Source organism: Cyanistes caeruleus, chromosome 1 (assembly GCF_971803275.1).
Source record: "Cyanistes caeruleus chromosome 1, bCyaCae1.hap1.1, whole genome shotgun sequence".
NCBI lineage: Eukaryota > Metazoa > Chordata > Aves > Passeriformes > Paridae > Cyanistes > Cyanistes caeruleus.
Genome location: NC_141701.1, coordinates 96,976,658 through 96,996,836, shown reverse-complemented (window position 1 = coordinate 96,996,836; position 20,179 = coordinate 96,976,658).

The following is a 20,179-nucleotide window of genomic DNA, read 5'->3' as shown; positions in this document are numbered from 1 at the left end:
ATTTACAGTTGTTAGCTATATTTGAATATATTTTGAAACAATTCAATTCTAGGATTATATTCTAAACACCAGGTTTCATCTTCTGTAAGTTGAAATGCATGAATACTTTTACCATTTTGTAACTCATGTATACATTACCATGCAGTATCTTATGGCTTTTATCTCACTCTTTCCAGTAAAAATTGAGATATGTTGTGTGCATACACCCTCCTAGATGCAGGTACAAATGTAGGATTGATAATTTGTTAATTAGAAATTATTTTCATGAAGATTCATAGAAACTAGACATTTGGGGAACATATCACCTCTGATAAAGGCTTTTTGGTTGTTGGAGGAGTAGGCAGGTGGGTGGGGGAAAGAATTCTCATTTGCAGACAGGAATATCTGATCTCGGATCAGTTCTTCCTTTTTGTGACTGCAGTCACTGCCATGACACAAATCAGACTTGTTTGAACACACACTGTGATTAAACATGCACTTATTTGTGTCTGTATAGCACGAAGTATTACAAAGTCATGTGTAAAACACTTCAGAACCATGTTGCATAAAATGGAAAAGTACACAAGTGTGTATGGAAAGCTATGTTTCAACCATTTTGGTAGAAATTTATTAATGTTCCTTCAGACTGAAACATCAGTTTAATTGCAAATGTACATTTTTTTTCTTTTCTTGACATGTTCTCCATACAACAATATGTCTTTTACTTTGTATGAGTTACATAAATGGCTATTTTACTATCTACAGTAGTTACAGTGTTACATGAAGAACTTGTTTTGTGGGGTATTTTCCACCCAGAGTAGAAGGATAGAGAAGATTCAGCTGGATAAAGCTGTACAAATGAAGTCTGCTTTCTCTAACTCTGAGATGAACCATCTGATGTGAGTGCATCCCTTTTTGTAACTCATAGCAACTAAATTTAACTTCTTAGAATTTCAGGTTGCATTTTCTCATTGAAGACTATGCTAGTTCATCTTTCCTGTCTGCAGAATTCATGGTATAAAAAATTTTGACATAGACTTACCTTTGCTGAGTGAAGTCTCAGACATTAAACCCTCCAATCATGTTTAATTTCCTAATAAATAAAAAGTGTCTGCTATGGGTCACTCCTCTATGTCAAGCAGCACCAACCATCTGACAGGTATGGTTGTCATACTGATATTTCCCCCCAAGTACACTTCCAGCCACTGAGTATTTTCACTCCTTGGGATTTCTTGGTCCTGTTTTGGTTTGGTAGCTCTTGGTGTAATTTCTCTGCAAGTACTTGTCTGATCTCTTCTGCAACCCATGAAAACTCTCAAAATCACAGTGTTCAGAGGCAAAGCAACCCAAAAGTCTGCTACCTGTTGCATGAAGAAAAAACTCGACTGATGTTTTCACCTGATTTTAACCCAGGTGTGTCCATACTCCTGTTGAAGACCTGGGATAAAGTGAACACCAAGAGAAAAACACTTTAGTCAGCCTTGTGCAGCTGGGTCTTTGATGGGCTGATGACTCCTGGGACAGTGTTAATTGGATACCCCCAACTGTTATCTCCTTTTGTCACATCGCCTGGCATCATCTGTCCAGGTCTAATGCACTTGCCAGAAACCAGAATAAAATGAACAGATGGTATCGTGTCTTTCAGAAAGGTTTCTTAAGCAACTACAGGTTGCTTAAAACAATACATTCTGTATATTTTTATTTATGCTTCTTTGTGCTTTCATGCAAAGTCCACCTGGGAAATATGAATCTTTTTAATTTGCTAGTAAAACAAAAAACAATCCTAATATTTAAGTTAATCAGATTTGACTACTTCATATTTCTCAATCTTCCTATCAAAACATCAGAGTGGGGAAACATTAGAACTTTTGTAATTTTCAAGTTGTCATCTGAGTAATTTTTAGAATTTTCTCTGCCTTTGCTGGGCATCATGTCAAAAACAGAGAATGCAATTTGGCAGCTGTGTATATAAAGGAAATTTATATGAAAAGAAAGGGTTAATTGAGAGAAGAAAATTTTGCAAGACATAAGTGCATAAAGAGGTCCATCCTTTGGTGATGAAAATCTTTCAAACCATACTCTTGTAAGTATGCACAAGAAACATTTTTTCCACCATTTTCAACTTACAATACCTTCTTTAATATTCAGTGCAGGGTTTGCTTTATACAATAAAGATAAAAGTACAGCAGGAGAGTATAAACAATGTTTACAACTATTTTGGATTTTGTGGGATTTTTTCCTGACCACATTAAGAAAAATAATAATCATCTATGGAATAAAATGACTTTTTAAAACTCTGTAATGATTTTTATTTGATCTGAAGATTGATTCATAGCATAGGTGTTTCTGTGGGCTTCTGAAAAAAACATTTAGAAGAGACTGTCTTTGGTTAAGTTATTGGGACTAAATTCACTTTAATTGTTTTAATTTACCTACCTGAAGAGGGGCAGAGAAGAAGCTGTCAAGGCTTAATGATTTATATTCCTGCATCTGAAGTCAGATTCTTGTCTATGAATCTTTACCTTCACAATCTCTGCTGTAGATGAACTTTTTTGTACCAATACGAAAACTGAAAATTTTGTTCTTCTAAATACTTTCAGTAAACTCTCAGAAAAACAGCAAAGACAAAAGATGTGGAATTATTTTATCTTTGTGTGAGGAATTTTTATTTGGATGTGCTTTAGTTACAAGGGATAGATTAACAGTGAGTGGCTTAAGGACTGGTACTAACAGTGGAATTTTGGGGGTTTTTTGATCATGGAGCAATTTTTATGGCACCAGGCCTGATGGTCAGGGTCAGATGGCTTCATTTATCTCACCCTTGCAAAAGGATTCTCACCCATGAGAGATGCCATTGCTGGCAGGGCTGATTATGAAGACTTTAAAGTAGCTTGAAGGGGGAAAGGGATGAAGCCCAGCTCTCCCAGATGGGTGGTAAGCCAGACTCAGAGGTGAAATCAGCCCAGCTGAAGCGGACGTGCACTAATGCATGAAGCACAGGTAACAAATGAGAGCTGGAAGCCATTGCAGAGAAGGAAAGCTGTGCTGAAGTTGCCATCACAGAGACATCGTGGGATGACTTGTATGAATGTAGTGCTGCAGTGGCTACATGCTGTTCAGAAGAGGCAGGAGAGGTAGGAGGGGTGGCTGTTTTTTAAGGAGTCTCTTGACACTACAGAACTTGAGGTTAATGACAATAGGGCTGAATACCTATGGGTAAGAATCAGGGGGAAGTCTAACACAGCTGGCATGCTGGTGGGACTCTCTCACAGACCACCCAAGCAGGATGAAGAAGTGGATAATTTTTTCTATAAGCAGCTGGAGGATGTTTTAAGATTGCCAACCTTTGTTCTTGCCAGAGACTTTAACCTGCCAGATACTTGCTGGGTACTTAACACAGCAGAGAAGAGGGAATCTAGGATGTTCTTGGAGTGTATGGAGGAGAGCTTCTAGTCACAGCTGGTGAGTGAGCCTACCAGGGTGAGGGTCTGCTGGGCCTGCTGTTTACAAGCAGAGAAGTCCTGTTTAATACCTGTATTGATGTTCTGGATGAGGGGATGGAGTCCACCATTAGAAAATTTGCAGATGATATGAAGTTGGGTGACAGTGTCAATCTGCTGGAGGGTAGGAGAGCTCTGCAGAGGAACCTGGACAGTCTGGATTGATGGGCCAAGTCCAATGATACAAGGTTTAGTGAGTACAAATGCTGGGTCCTGCACTTGTGCCACAACAACTCCCTGCAGCACTACAGCTTGGGGACAGAGTGGCTGGACAGTAGCGAGGCAGAAAGGGACCTGAGGGTACTGACTGATGGTAGACTGAACATGAGCCAGAATTCTGGATTGGTGGCCAAGAAGGACAATGGCATCTTGAGCTGTAAGAGGAATAGTGTGTCCAGTAGGACCAGGGAAGTGATTCTTCCCCTGAACTCAGCACTGGTGAGGCCACACCTGGAGTGCTGTGTCCTGTTCTGGGCTCCTCAATTTAAGAAGGATGTTGAGATGCTTGATTGTGTATATTCTATATTCATACAGCTTGATTACATGTTTTACTGGAATAATAGGTTGATTTCACATTCCCCTTCTTTGTAAAATATGGTTGCCTTTTGCATGTCTCCTTGGGATTTTTTTGAGTATTATAAATTATCTGCCTCTTTTCCACAGCGTTCTTCTTGAGGGCTGAAATTGCCCTCTGCTGTGTAATGCCTTATTTTTGGTTTTGATGGGTTTTAAGAGAAACTGCTAATAAGGAAGAGGTTTCTTTAGTCCAGTTTACTAAATGTTACGTGGTAAATTAGGGAATACGCAGTCAACCTGAAAAATGCAAAAGTATTTTTTCCTATCCTTGAGATTTTACTGTAAGATCACTAACATTACATTGCATTAGCTTTTTAATATGCAGTTGGTATTTTGTAAGACAAGAGAAAACCATTCATGAGTCTGGCTTCTTACTATCATCACAGGTATACATGATTCTATGAAGCTGTCAGCACTAAGTTTGAAAACCCAGTGCTTGAATTCGCAAAAAAATTATGGAAAATATAGCTAAATGCATGATGACTTCATGTCTTTGACTGTGAAGACAGAAAAAATAACTTCTAGATACAAAAATTATTATTTTATCTTGTGAGACTGTGCATTTTTAAAAATCGTCTATGTTCAAGAAAACATGGCCTTGTTTGAAAACATAATGTGATAGAAATAAAACTATATGGAGTGTCTGTCTTTTGAGACCAGGTGTGCCTTCTTCCCATTCTGTGTTCTTCAAGAAAGGCTCCTGTTCTGGAGACTCATTTAGCTACTCTTCTCGAGATGGCCATGTAGCAAAATGGAGTGGTACAGTTTCTACTCACTGCCTTTCTGTTACTGAGCATAAAAACAAGTTTTAGTGTTCTAGAAACCATGTGGGCAGCTGATTCTCTATTTAAATACATTCTAATTTTCCATTTTATTAGTTACTGTTCAAGGAAATGCAGTCTTGGGAGTAATGGTAATGGAAGTGCCCTTTAAGAATCGTACAAATAAAAACAAAGGTGAATCAAGATTTATTTTTAGAAACAAAGATGTGGAAGTGCGTTCCTTCTTATAAGATTTTTGATACTGTATGGTAGATGCTTGATTTCTTCTGTAAAGTTACGGGATTTTTTTAGAATAATTTATCTCAGGTAGAGAATATAAAAAGACTTACAGAAAAGAAAGTAATTTTATTTGTCCACTTTTTAAAGGAAATCTTTTACATTGTTAAAACTCATACTGGAAAACTTTAACTGAATTATGAGAATTGCAAATAAAACCATACTGAACACATATCATAGAAAAGCTTTATGTTATGATTCTTGTGCTATTTTGAGGGAGTGGATATCTTTTTTCTCCAAATTAATCACTTCAAAATCTGCTGGCTAGGCTGATAAATCTGTGCCAATGAAACAGTGAATTATGTACTGCAGTTGTCTGAGCAATCTCAAACTGAAAAATGCAGCTGCTTTCAAGTTAGAAGAGCAGAAGTGTTTTGTGTTTAGTCTATTAAGAAACATGCTGTAGCATTTATTTTAATTTGGGGATCTGATCAAGTATTTTATCAAATGAAAGTTCTAGTTAATCAGAAAATAAAATACGACAAAGTTTATTTGTTGAATTTATATTTCAATTATTTTTTTAAATATTGCAGACCATAATTAATAAGGTTAATTTAGACAAGAAAAAGGGAGCAGAAACTATGGTTAATGCCATCTGCAGTGGCAATTTTTGACTAGAGATGATTACTGTTGACTTTCACAATAATATTCATCAGCAATGAAGGTCTTGAACTGAACCTGAGCATACAGCTTTGGGCCTGCGTTGCCATCTCTTCTGAATTTTCTTTCTTTAAATCTAGCTACAGTAAACTAAAAGGAAAGCAAAACAGCTTAACTGACATTTGGGCTTAAACATATTTAGAGGAATTGGATTTTGGGACTTTGCTGAATGAGCAGTCATCAAATGAATGAGAAAACAAGCAGGATTAAGAAAAGTAGCTGTGAAATTGAGATGAAATAAAAGTGATGGTAATAATTGGTAGCATTTCAAATTTTTTTTTTTTTTTCAGAAGGATTTACACAATATAATGAGTCAGCATTTGTTCTCCATTTATTCCTCAGGCAGTGAAATCAATTGTGTGCAACACTTAGAATGAGTCTGATTAATTTGCATGTAAGGGAATTCCATTGTGTGTATCCTTTGTGTTACTTTCACACCTGCTGAGCTAGGAGAAACATAACAGCTCCTTCCATTGCTCCAGTTAAACTGTGTCACCAAGGTGACATCATTGCTACCACACACACTAACTTGTGGATTTTTTGACAGAGAAATATCTGAACATATATAGCTGATTTTGCTTATTAACTTGCCAGTTTTGCTTTTCAGGTATATGATATATTTATATATATATATATATATATATATATATATATATATATATATATAGCTTCTCCAGGAACAGTTATGTCAGCTAATCATTGTTAGCCATTTATTTCTCAAATAGAGTTGCCACTGCTGTGAAAAGTGCAAGTCTGAATCCTAGATGAACCTCTGCGATGTATCTCAGATCTGAGTCTCGAAGACAGGGTATGCAAAGCTTTGGCTTTTTCTCAAATCCCCAAAGAGCCACACAGATTGGGGGTGAAGTGAAAAATGGGTTTTCAGCTTCTTGAGTGAGCAAAAAAAAAATCATTGAGTGAGACTTATGGGTACAAATCAACAACAGCATATTGTTCTTGGCTCTCAGAACATCTCTTTTCATTGTTGCTATTTAAACTGTAAGAATAGGAAAAGGCTGTATAAGAATGAAGAAACAGTTGAAGAGCAAAGTGGGAGATGGGGAAATCCATTGCATACTTTGTAAACTTCAAATTTTACTACAAATTTTCTTTCTTAATTCTGGCATTTCTTTGTTTACACATTTTTGTTTACATATGCATAAATAGCAATTATGAGACAGTAATCATTATGACTTTTTATCATCGCAAAGAATTGATTTCTACAAATTGCAAATCTTAGATCACATCAGAAACAGGGACTTGCTTTGTTACATAGCAACTAAATGGAAGTATCAGATGAGTTTAACAAACGGGGTGAACTGTAGCAGGAAAAAATATGGAAAAAAACCCAAATCAATTATTTTCCTGTGGAAATGCCCACTTGCCAGTTTAGGACCCTGTCTTTACTTCTCTGTTTTTATAAGCCATTGTTAAAAATATTATCTTTGCTATAAGATAATAAGGATATAAGATAATAAGATATAAGGAGTTGCAGGGAGCAGTTATAATGCGCATATCTAACATATATAACAATTATATTAAAAGAACATATTTTCCAGATCATGTTTTGACTTGTGTTTGGGGAGCAGGATACTGGCAATATCTATAATAAAAACGGAACCATACTTTCATTCTTTCCCACAAAGCATTATAAAATAATCTAATAAATTATTTAAAATAAATCTCTATAAAAGTGCAATAGTCTGTGCTACTTATTGTCAGATTGAAATAATTTTATGCTTTTTATTGCAGATGTTCCTCTGAGAAATGAATAGTTTCTTGCTTCAGTTCCTGAGGGAGTTAATTTGAATATTTATTGATTTTGTTTAATCTGAATTACTCATTAGTGATCAGGAAGGAGAATATGATTTTATATACTGTCTTATGGGATTTATGCATACTCATTTTCTCAGTATGTAGACAGGTTTCTAGGACTTGGAAATTTTTTTTGTTATATACTTCAGTGATTTCCAGAAGTAGAAGAGAAGGAAAAATGCTGTACACATTTTCCTTTGCTTTTGGGAGCTAGACATTCTATGCATATTGGTTTTCTTCACTGCAGATACTTGTTTGAGCTAATTCAGCAAAACTCTTCTAGTTTCACTACACAGAATGTCATTGGAAATGACAATGGGGACTACACTTACTTGCTGGACCTCCTGTAACCCTTACACCAAGATGTACAATAATATATGGAATATCCTAATTTTGGGTGCAAAACAAATCCTTTCATTCAGGCCTGGTACTCAAATTCTATGGTTTGATTTTTTTTCCCCTCTCTCCTTTATAATGTGAATTTCTTTTTCTTTCTTGGCAAACACAAAAGATTATAGAAAACCTGACCAAAAAAAAAAAAAGACAGGTGAAAATTATGACCAGCTTGTATACTGAACTTTTCTGGTAGAGTTTTTCTTCCTACTCTCTGTGTCACAGAATCTGTGAACATTTTGTGTATAACTATGCTTTTTTCATGGAAAATATTACTTTCTTTTCAGTTATATTGTATTCAGCATCCTTAATAAGGATAACAATATGAATAGGAAAGATTCAAATACATAGTTTGCAAATTAAAATTATTTCTTTAGAAATAGATAATTTCCTTCAATCAGCCATTCTTTGAAGGGTGCTTTCTCCTGTACTCTTTCATTTTGCTGGCAGTGTCTGATGCCAGTTTCCACATCTAAAGCTTTTAAATTGATTCTGAGCTTTGCTCAGTAGTACAATCTAGGTTTTTTTACCACAGACTGCCAACCAAAAGTTTACCTAAACTCAAACTTACAATTCAGTTATTCTGAGTTTGAGTGTTGAAGTGTGAAGCTGTGAATGCAAATGACCACATTAAGTCACATTTTCCATTTTGAACTGAAAACCTTATAAACTTTGTCTTTTGTGAAACATCTATTATTTGTTTATGGAAAATGACACATGCAAGTAAGAGAATGACTTAAGAATGACTTAAGTAAGATGTTGAGTATCAATGTATTCTGAGGCTCTTGTGCAGAGTATGCTAATCTTGAATAAATAGCCAGACTATGCTGATATTGAACTAGTCCTGTCATAAAGTTGATGGAAAAAAGAGAAATTAAAAATAAGATTCTCCTTGGCATTGAGGTAGCCATGGGTTAGGAAAATAAGAGCAAATTAATTGCTTTGCAAAGCAGTTTGAAGACTAAATATAAAAGCACTATGAAGAGTACAGGCAGAATTTTAGGCACTTGTGGCACGTAGAGACGCTTTAGGTTGGTGTTTGATAATATCCTTTAATACATCTTTTATTTTTTGTTTCTAGGGTAGAGAAAGAGCCTGCATCTTTCTCTATATGTTCAGGCAATAAAAAGAACTGTAGATAGGTCATGTGATGATGGGCTCTTGCAATTACAGGTTGATTATTGTGCATATATTAATTAACGTTAGTTAACGTTTCATCGCTGTATCGTTACATTACTGTGGTTCATTGTTAGGATGTTCTCTGTTCTCCCCAGAGCCCCTTTCCCCCCTGCATTCCTGCCACTGCACAGTTTTATCTGGGGACATGAGGGGGAAGGTTTGTTACTAGGAGGCACGGCAGGACAACACCTGGCCTCCTGTCAAGTTGCAAGAAAGTGATCCCCACCAATGGATGGTGAAGGAGAAGTTGACAAACTTTGGGATGGGTCAGGGGTATAAAAGGCACAGCATCCATTTTGTAGGTGAGCATGTGGTGGAGGGTCACAAAACTCCCAGCACTGTTATTTCCTTTTCCTTATTCCTTATTTTGTTATGTTTTGTTGAGATTTTTAATAAACCTTCTGAAATTCTTAAAAGTGAGGGGTCATTTCTCACAGAACTTTCTGAATCAGACAGCGTAATCCACAAATCTTAACATTGTTAGAAATACTTCTACAAAAATTTCAGCTTCTGTAAATAAGTAGATAAAACAGAGAATGTGGACTTTGCTGTATGTTTGGCAATAGTTAAATTTTCAGTTTTGGTAAAAACATGCAGAAATAATGTTCAGTTCTATTTCTTCTACTGCCAAAAGCTGTTTGTTTGAAACAAAAGTTTCATGATCCATGAATCCAAAAGATCCATGGAGTGGATCACCATGTTTCTATTGTCCTAATTTAGTGCATGTTTTCAGTATATTCCATTATTTGTCTTCATCCTTGGTGTATTTGTTCAGTTCTCTTCCTTCCCCTTGCTCCCTTTCCCTGCTTCTGATAGTTGACATGGCATTCAGAGCCATTCTTCTTGTGTCATTGTGTGCCATGTATCTACTTGCCATTTCTCATCTTCATTCATTTTCTTCACAGCTTGTCTGCTTAGAGTCACATTTCTTTGCCCCAATTCTGTGCATTCACTCAGAGCTCATTGAATTTTCTGAGTTCATTCTCATGCACTGCATTTGAGCTAAGCCTTCAGTATTTTATCCTGTATGTCCTCCTGACTCCACATACTTTCATTTGTGATCTCCTTCCTTTTTCTATTCATTATCAACTCCATCACTCTGCTAACATGTCCACTGCCTCTTGGCTGTAAAGCAAGGCTGAGCATGTTCCTCTTTTATTATTTTAACCTGGATCACAATCCAGACCTGAGTGAGAATTTATCTTCCATTCAAACCACAACAGCCCCTCGTTGAAGCTGACTGCTTTTCATTTACAGATAATTAATCTGCAAACAAGACTCCACACATAGAGGGATGTGAATTACATGCATTCCCGACATCCTGAGCTAGTGGCCTGGAGGAGTCTGGACTCTTAAGGAGTGGGCTGCTGTTTTAGCTATCAAATACCGGGCAGAGCTTTACCCCAAGTACTGCTTCAGAGGCAAAACCAGAGGTCAGTGGGTTTTCTGGATCAGGCCCCGGACTTAGGACTTGCTGTGGAAGGGAGTGCAGTAGCAGCCAGCCAGGTTGAATGGGTTTGAAAGGCTTGCTCATTTTTATCTTGAAGGATAGTCAAATGTGAGAACCTTGGATAGTGCAAATGGACTTCCACTTTCTTATTTAGACATCCATTTTTTCCATTAGTGTTTTTTATTGAACTGTAGTTGGTTCTGTTAGATGCTGCATAAACATTTATGAAAACAGAATTATTTTTCCTCTTTAATGCACTGAAAATTTAAGTGGAAGAGTGCTGTTCTTTGCAGGCTTATGCAGGAACCATTGGTAAAATAAATTAATTTTATCAGCAGATAACTCTTAATTACCTAAGCTTGGCCTTTGTAACTCAAAAAAGATGGTTTCAACTGGTGATCTGTGTAAAATGTGAAGAGAATTCACTGGGTTTTGGTTATTTTCTGAAGTATTCAGATCATAAAAAATAATGTTATCATGCCAAAGGTGGTTTTTAAGTAAAATTTTACTTTTTTTATTGTAATTGGCAATAGTTCTAAAATTGCCTGGTTTTAAAAATTAAGTTCAAGAAATTATTCTGTTTTTCAGGGAGAAGACTTGTGCTACTAACCAATAGGCTAGCATCAAGAAATAGCCTGGTTGATTCTGGCAAGTTCTGGCAAATTCAATCCAGACTTACAGAGCAATCAATTATGTTATTACTTGAAATAGTTTCTCAGGGATAATCCTATTTAGATGAAACATGTGCAAAGCATGTCATTCATTATGTAGGTAAAATCAGGAGAGAATATTCTCAAGTTTTGAGATTCACTCAAAACAAAAGTCATATGAGTTTATATAAACAAGACATCAAAAGAGCAAAAAAATACCACATGGAAGCAAAATCCTGTGGTTTGCATAGCTGTTAGCTGGGATGTAAGTAAGGCTGAGTTGCCTAAAGCTACTCCTCAGCTGCTACTGCTCTCTTGGAGAGAGAGGAACTAATCTTTTCATTATCCTCCTTTGACCAATTTTGGGCAAAACCAGCATCCTTTCCATCTGAGTCTTAGTTTCAGGTTATAGACTGAAGAAAGACTTGGATTTAAATTTCCAAATGCAATGAAACTGTTGTGTTTTTTTTACTTTTTACATATCTTTTTATATGGCACAGGTCTAATGCAATCTGATCTGCACACAAAATGCCTGCTGCCTAAGAATTCTGGATGTTTTCTCTAAGGCAGAAAATAATTTTATTTGCTTTGTAAGATAAAGCTTAATACAAAGACAAAATGGATTTCCTTGGAGGATTTTTCTGTCTCTATCTGAAACTGTAATTACAAAAGAGAATCTTCTCCCTGTGTTCCTTACAATCTGCAGAATTATTTTCCATTCACTTAGGAGTTGCACTTGATGATCCTCATGGGTACCTTCCAACTCAGTATATTATATGGTTACTGTGATTTTGAAAGCAAAATAAGTGACTTGATTTCTCCTAAGTAGCTTAATGAAACAGAAATACATACTGGATTGAGACATAAACCACAAAACCTTATAAAAGACCAGGCCACACTTCCTAAAAAAATGCTCATAAGGAGTCTGGAATGACTCTTTGAAATGTTCTGTACGACAAGTAAAGGCATAGACACTCAGACAGTCAGAGATCTACAGCAGGCCACTTCACAGGTCAGTCCTGGTGCTGCTTGGCCATCACTACATAATTGCCTTTATGTGTCTAACATGGTACTCATGGAGGAATTAAACTGTACATTTTGGTATATGTTAGAGAAAAATAACCTGAATAATTTGAAAGCTTTGGTTACCTGGTGAAGTATGAGCACAGTGTTTCAAATTATAGATTTTGAACCCCACAGTGAAGTGTGGGAAGGAGCTGTTCATGGGGCTGGTGGATGATGGTTACCCAGAACAAATACTTTGCAACTATTGTTATTGTTGTTGCTGTTGCATATCAATTATTACATCCTCAGAGTCTGGTTCTTAGTTAATAAGTGACAACATGAGAGGCCTGTAAACAGAGTCTTCAGCTAAATTTGCTCCTTGCTTGCCAAATTCAAATGTTTCAGAAAGGAAGAATAAAAGAATTCTGACAAGAAGTGGAAAACTTGCTGGCACTAAACCAGTGCACTAAGAACTGCTGTTTAGTCTGCACAAAGATTAAGCCACAAAACCCATGGAGAAAGGAAAATTAACAGAGACAAACCATTTCTTATGTGCAGTTCAGTCTCTACTACAGGAAGCTTTTGTAGTTGAACTAGCAATGATTTCATTTCTCTTGCTACCCCAAGCACCAAAAGCCTCTTTGCTTCCTTTGTTTCTACAGAAAGGTAGGAGAGACCACCTGGTGAAACACCATCAGTCAATCTCTTTCTTCTGGTCTTGTATGCAGCTGTCACGAGAGGTGGCCTCTTCAGCTGTGTCAGTGTAGCCAGACACCAGCAGTCATCCTGCCCGAGCAAGGATTGCAGCTGCCATCAATTCCTTGCCTCTGTCCTTTCATTCTAGTATTGTATGTGGTTCTCAAAACCACTGCATTGTGAAAAGTAATAGAAGAGAGTGTAACTGCTTCGTACACCGTTTTGTAAGAAGAGTAAAGGCCAGGAGCAGGTAATGCTTGGTGATGAAAGTGAAGTAACATGATTACCTACTTATATCATATCAAATAGGAATGAGACAAAAGTGCCTTTTCTTTTAGGGAATGACTGAAGAATTTTTTCATCTGAAGGGACATGTTTTGTTTGTTTAAATCTGTCTTCTGAATAGGTAATACAGTTCTTGGCTTGGCTGTGCTTTGACATTGAAGCATCGTAGCCCTTATTTATGTTTACTCATAATACTTGATGAAGTAAGACAGGAAGTAAACCTCTCTGAGAAAATTTGTTTTTCACATCCAATCTATAATCCTTGTCCTCGAGTAAAACCACTTCTGTCAATTTAGTAAAAACAAGACTCGTCCCATAAACCTAGCTTCAACAGCAAGCTGTCTGTACATGAATTTATTGCTTAAGCTATACTCTGATCTCTACAGCTCACTGATCTGTTGTCTCACAAAAAATGGTAATGGCGTTTGCTTTGGTCTTTTTTAACCTTTCCAATGCCTTGGGGAATTGACACTAGGAAACAAAAAATGTCATGAATGAGTTTATGGTCCTTTAAAGAGCATTATCACTTTTTGCTCCAAAAACAAACTTGCCATTCACATAAAGCAATTTATGTAATATTTGTAGGTGAAATAGACAACTCCACCATACGGACTTCTCCCTGCTTTTCCTGGAAAAGATAGGTACCACTCATCTTGACCTGCCTAGATTGTCAAAAAAACAAACACTACTTTGTTTTTTAGGCTCATATAATCATAGATTCATTTAGGCTAGAAAGGACCTTTAAGATCACTCAGTCCAACTGTTACCTTAACACTGCCAAGTCACTAAACCATGTACACAACTGCCATATTATGTGGCTTTTAAACACCTCCAGGGATGGTGACTTAAACAGTTCCCTGGGCAGCCTGTTCTTGTTAACCCTTTAGTGAAGAAATTTCTAAAGTCTAAACCTCCCCTGATGCAAATTGAGGTTTTTCCCTCTTCTCCTGTTGTTAAATGTGAGAAGAGGCCAACCCTTATTCACTACCACCTCCTTTCACATAGTTGTAGAGAGCAATAACATCTCCCCTGAACTTCCTTTTCTCCTGGTTTAACAATCCCAGCTCTGTTGGCTGTTTCTCATCAGACCTGTGCTCTTGTGCCCTTCTCTGAACACACTTCAGCATGTCACTGTCTTTCTTGCAGAGAGGGTCCCAAAACTGAACACAGGATTTAGGGAGGAAGTATTATGAGAATTAAGGCTTTTCTTTGTCAGACAGGAAGAAGATACTGAATGACAATAGTTCTGAGTCAGGAACAGTTTAGATAAACGTCAAACTTAAGCAGATTAGTTCACAAGCAAAAAGCTGGTTTCTGCTTTATAAATTTGACTTGCAGAGTTGCTTTTGGCTTTTTTGAGTGGTCCAAAGTGGTTTTACATTAGACCTAAGATTTTGGTTTGGTGTGAGAAGCTGTGTGTGGATTTTTTTCACTGTGTTCAAGTGACATCGATATACCTTTACCGTGTTGAGTGGGAAATGGGAGTCTGTTCAGCTTGAAACAGTGTATTCATGGGGCAATATTTGATAGTAATTTGAAGGAAGAACTGACAGTTTAATGGTAGTAAACTGTGACATTTTATTGAATGATTGTGAAACTTGTGGGACAACTTTACAAAACTTTTGTGTTGTGTGTGCGGTAAGGAATGTTTTGATTGGGTTTTTTTATCCTGACTTGAGATACTGTAAAGAAATTACTGAAGATTCTGCTGTGTCCTAGGAGTCCTGTTTGTTTCCCACAAAGTAGCAGTCTGATGAACTGCTACTCCCAGAGCCTGTTTACTGTAGAAAACTGTAGAAATGCAGATTTTTTTTCAATTGATTTACCAGAAGTATAGAAGTGGTATACCTGTACCTGCATACAGAATCAGTTTTGCTTTTCATTATCATTATCCAGGAGGTCAAACTAAGTAGCGCTATATACTCACAACGATTTTTTGGAAACTACTATTTATTTTGTGAATTTCTGCAGTGAAAGATGGTTCTGCTTGTGGAACACAAAAAGGGAAAAAAAGAGAAGAAGAAGAAATCAAATCACAATTGGAGGCTGAAGGATGCAATTTGTATTCAGGACTGCAGCTTACAACTCAGTCTATATTTATTCTCTGATAAACTTTACTGGACTAGAGAGCTATAAAAGGAATCACAGTATAATAATACAATACAACATGTGACCTAAGGTGGACAATACCTGAACCTCAGTGTAGAATAAACTATGTCCATGCTTTGATATTTTGATAACCATAATTTTTTTTTTACTGAAGTCCAAGTGAGTGTGTATCACATCCAATTTCTTTCTTCCCTCAGATCTGGTGAAAAACAATCTTTATCAAAAAGAAAATTGTTAAAAGAAGATTCCAGGCATTTTGCTTAGTTGATTAACTATTACATTTTGCTGTGCAGTAGTGGCTTCTAAATAATTTGGATTATTTTGGCTTGCAAGATAGGGAATAGATATTATTTTAAGAAATATTGGCATCAAGTAGGAGGTCTATGACAGGACTGTGCTGGAATATATGTTTTTTGTCAGAGCATATTGACACATTCAGTAATAATTTCCTAGTAAATGAAGGCTATGATACATCACAACCATAAAACTATGAAACAACCACAAAGGAAATCAATAAAAGGGATATTTTAAAATATAAAAATAAATATAAATATTTTAAATATAAAAATATTTTTAAGAGAATAATATTTCTTTTATTAACTCATCTATATGAGTAGATAGTGTATTAACTATAAATGCAATAAAGCAGCATTCTTTGTTTAGATGATGTATGTGATGTTGATGCCATATTTAATATGTTAAGAATGTCTTTGTCTAAGTCACAGTTGTGATTTTGTCTGGGGGAACGCAGATAGTGGTTTAGTTAATGGTTTGGTTTTGGTAACAGGATATTTACAAAATTATATGTATGTAAATTATATGTGTGGTAATTTTGCTACTGTAATTAATCTTAAATCCTAGGTAGTAAAAGTTGGGCATATGCATGGATCTACATGCAAAAGATAGCCAAACATTAGGGTTAGGAAAATCTCTATTGGTTCAATTAGCAAGATAATCTCAGGATTTACGATCATCTAACTTTGGTGGATATTCTATGACAATGTATCTTTAAAATGAACTTGCAATGTTGCAGAATTGCTTTGAAAACAAAGAGCATGTCATTTTACTTCAGGGCTTTTAGAAAAAAACAAAATTAAAAAGTAATTCAGATGAAATCCAGTATCTACTTTTTCTATTATTTAATTCTTCTCTAATTTTATATATTCTTTCCTATAATGATTTTTTTGGATGCAAGTGATGGGCTATAGTGTTTTGCTCAAAGTGTTTAAATGGAAGCTTCTTGACGTCTCTACTTTCCTATGGTGATTTATGTTGTCCTTCTGTTTATAGTCCTTTTCATAAGGTATTTTTGGGTCTATTAATTAACCAAGAATTTTCAGATCTGTTAGGAGTCAGGTGGTTTTATAGCATCAATTTGTTAACCATAACACTATTTTCCACTGCTGAAATTCTGTGGAATGGAGTCACAGTACTTGAAAAGGTATCTGGATTTAAGCTTCATGTGATAGGCCTGCTCCAGTACCACCTAACTCTGGAGGCATCTTATTTCCATTAGGGCCTCAATTTTTGTTTGTTTTTTTCTGTGGAAACAAAGTTCACATGATGTATTCTTTTCTTCCTGTATCTTCCCTCCTGTATGAACAAATCAGGATGTTTGTGAAAGTAAGGGGCAACTCTTTTGCAATTCCTTTTCTGAAGGAAAGGTTCAGTTAGAAGCTCACCCTTTATTTGACATGGGAGGATTCACACCCTTTTCATGTACATGGCACTTAGCAAGGTTTCTTTCCCGCATGTATTCTTTGATCTACAGTGAGGTATGATATCACAGTATGCTGCTGTTAAAAAGTAATTTAAAAACTTTATTCAAAGTCCACCTTAATTTATTTTGATGTTCACAGGTTGTTTGCCTCATAGCTCCACAGGCAGGTGAGATTGTGCTAGAAATGTTTTTTTTTTTTCTCAGCATGCCTGACCAGCATTGTGTTTATCTCATGCTTACAATCATTCAAGCCTCATTGCTTGCTCAGTCAGCTTAGAAAGCCTTGGTGTGGTGGTCTTCCCAACAGACATGGTCAGACTTCCTGGAAATATTGTGGCAGCATGTTCCAGTCCAAAAACTTGTGAGTTTCCCATGACAACCTGGCTGCTAGAGTCCTCAGTTGGAATAGGGGAACATCAAGTTATTGTGCCACTTGAAAGCACTCCCAAATGTAATTTGTGATAATTACTCTTTCCTAGGAGTTTAGGAAATTTTAATTGACAGGCTGTAGTTGTTATATTCTGGTCTGTCCTACTTTGCAGTTTGTCTTAAGACAATTTAGGGGGGACATTCTAAAATAAGTTACCTTCCCTTATAGTTTTAACCAATCCCTTTCCACCAAGGAGAATGAATGTGAGTGGATATACGTGAAAACATAATAGTTTACTAAATAAAAGGGAAATAGCGACAGACAAAATTTAACAGTATTATTCACGAGTTACAAAGTTGCTATAATCTCCCAAAATTCCCAAGGAGCAAAGAGAAACTCGAAATGGTGGCATACCCAAAAAATACACAAAAGATGCGCATAGTTGGGAGACAAAGGGAAAATGTCAGCAGCCCTCTGCCCACGCCGCAGCCCCCCAGTCTCTCCAGCTGCAGCAGCGGCTCCATCAGCAAATGCAGCTGGCACACTCCGGCAGCTGGTACTCGGTCAAGGGTTAGAACTTGTGGAGGCACTTCACCTTCCTGTCAGAAGAGCAAGGCAGCCGGCTGGGGCAGCTTGGACTCGGTGTCTTCTCACCTTGTGCGGGTGCTGTGGGCAGGCTGGGGTGGTTGCACGGAGGGGTGATGCTCCTCTCCTCTCGGTGCAACACCACAGCTGCAGGTAAGTGCTGCAAAATTCATTCTGAAACAGCTTTTGATTGCAAAGTGCAGCTTCTCAAGTTGCTACTGTTATGAATAGATGCAAGAAGAACAGAAGAGGCAACTCAAGCGTCCAGAGAGAAAGAGAGAGCCCTCCCCGAGTGTTCCAGCTTTCAAAGGGGACCGGCATCCCTGCGGTTCCATTTCCGTCACAAGGTCTTCAAGATACACTCACAATTTCGTGCACAGACAGATGTGGAACACAATAACGTTTTGGGTTACCTGGGACATCATCCACCCCTTATTCTATATCGTCTGATTAATGTCCAAATGAATACCTTTCAACTGTGCTATGTTTGTCTTGCTTTATGACAATTTAAGGGGTGGACATTCCAAAATGTGTTACCTTCCTTTTTAGTTTTAACCACCCCCTTTTCACCAATCAAGAGAGACAGACACTAGTAGGTATAAGTGGGAAAAAAACCTACAGTTTACTAAAAATGAGCAGCAGCAGGCAAAAGTAACAGTGATAATCACTAGATAAAATTTTGCTGAATCTCAAAGACTCCCCAGGGACAAAGGGAAAGAAAATGGCAGAGAAACCTCTCTCCCAGGATGGTCTGAGAGACAAAGGCAGAAAAATGGTGGACAAACACCACGCCACCCCCCCACCCCAGGATGGTGCCCTTGGCAGACAATCATGTGGTCTGGGAGACAAATATGATATACAAACCCTGCTCGGCTCAGCCTTCCCTCTGGACTAAAAACCAGGAAGGTAGGAGATTGAAGCACGAAGGAGGATGAAGCAGTTGTGGTGGCAGAGGGGGCGTGCTGCATCACCCTGCTGCCTTTCGGCGGCTGCGGCTCGGTGTGTCCGTGTGTCCGTGTGGGAGCTCCGGACACACGGACACGCTCGCTGCCCCCTCCCACTGCCGGCTGCGCTCAGCCGGGCTCGCTGCTCCTCACCCAGAGAGGAGGAGAGGGGAGAAGTGGAGCCATCTAGCACCAAAGAACGGCGGCCCGGTTGCTGCCCTCAGATGTGCCCGAAGCAACCTCCTCGGGAGCCCAGAGAGAGAGACAAAAAAGGATTCTGCCTTGCAGCATCCCAGATTCCCCACGAGAATGGAAGAGAAAGGCAATAGAGCTTCTGCTTGAGTGCTCCCGACCCTAAAAAGGTCCTGGCACCCACCAACCTCTGCAGTTCTGTTTCTGGACACCAGATCTTAAAGAGACATTAATAATTTTTGGCACAGAACAGATAGATATGGAATACAATAATATTTAGGGTCACCCTGGACAGTGTTCAGAAGTAAACCAAAGTCCTTAATGTCTTCGCACCTGAGGTATGAGGAAATTTACCCCTAATATGAATGTTATTGTTAACAAGCCAAAAACAAAGCCCTGTATTCAATTTCTCTTACTGCTCAAAGTTTAAGAGAACATTCATGTCCAGATGATGTGACCCAGGCTTGCATCTAACCGCAGACTTTCAAAATATTTGCATTCCCGCCAGTTGTATATGCATAAGTCACACGAGGTCTTCTTTATCGGAAGGAGAAACAAAGGAGCAAAACTCATGTCAGGAGGTTAGTGCTCTGCACAATGCTAGCATTGATATGTCACACAACACTGAAGCCTTTGGGAAGAAATGAAGGCTGCACAGTGTTAAGCTGTATTTTTTCTTGAAGTGAGAAACTAAGTTTTTGAAGTTAGCACTGTTTATAAACCAGCTGTTTTAAGTAGATGTTTCTTGCAAGGCAGCAAACGTGTGTTAAGCCTGGGTGGCTGTTGCCTTTTCCTTAACACTGCAGCTGCAGATATCAAAGTTAAGTGCAGCTGAGGACAACACATATCATGGGCAGAGAAATTACTGGAAACATTGTTCTTTTTCTTAGAATATTCTCCACAAAGAGGAAAAGAATACAAAACAAAATAGCACAAATACGTAATGGTCATACATTCCTGTTTCTTTTGCCCTTTTACACTATATTTAGAATGTTTGTTGATATGACCATATG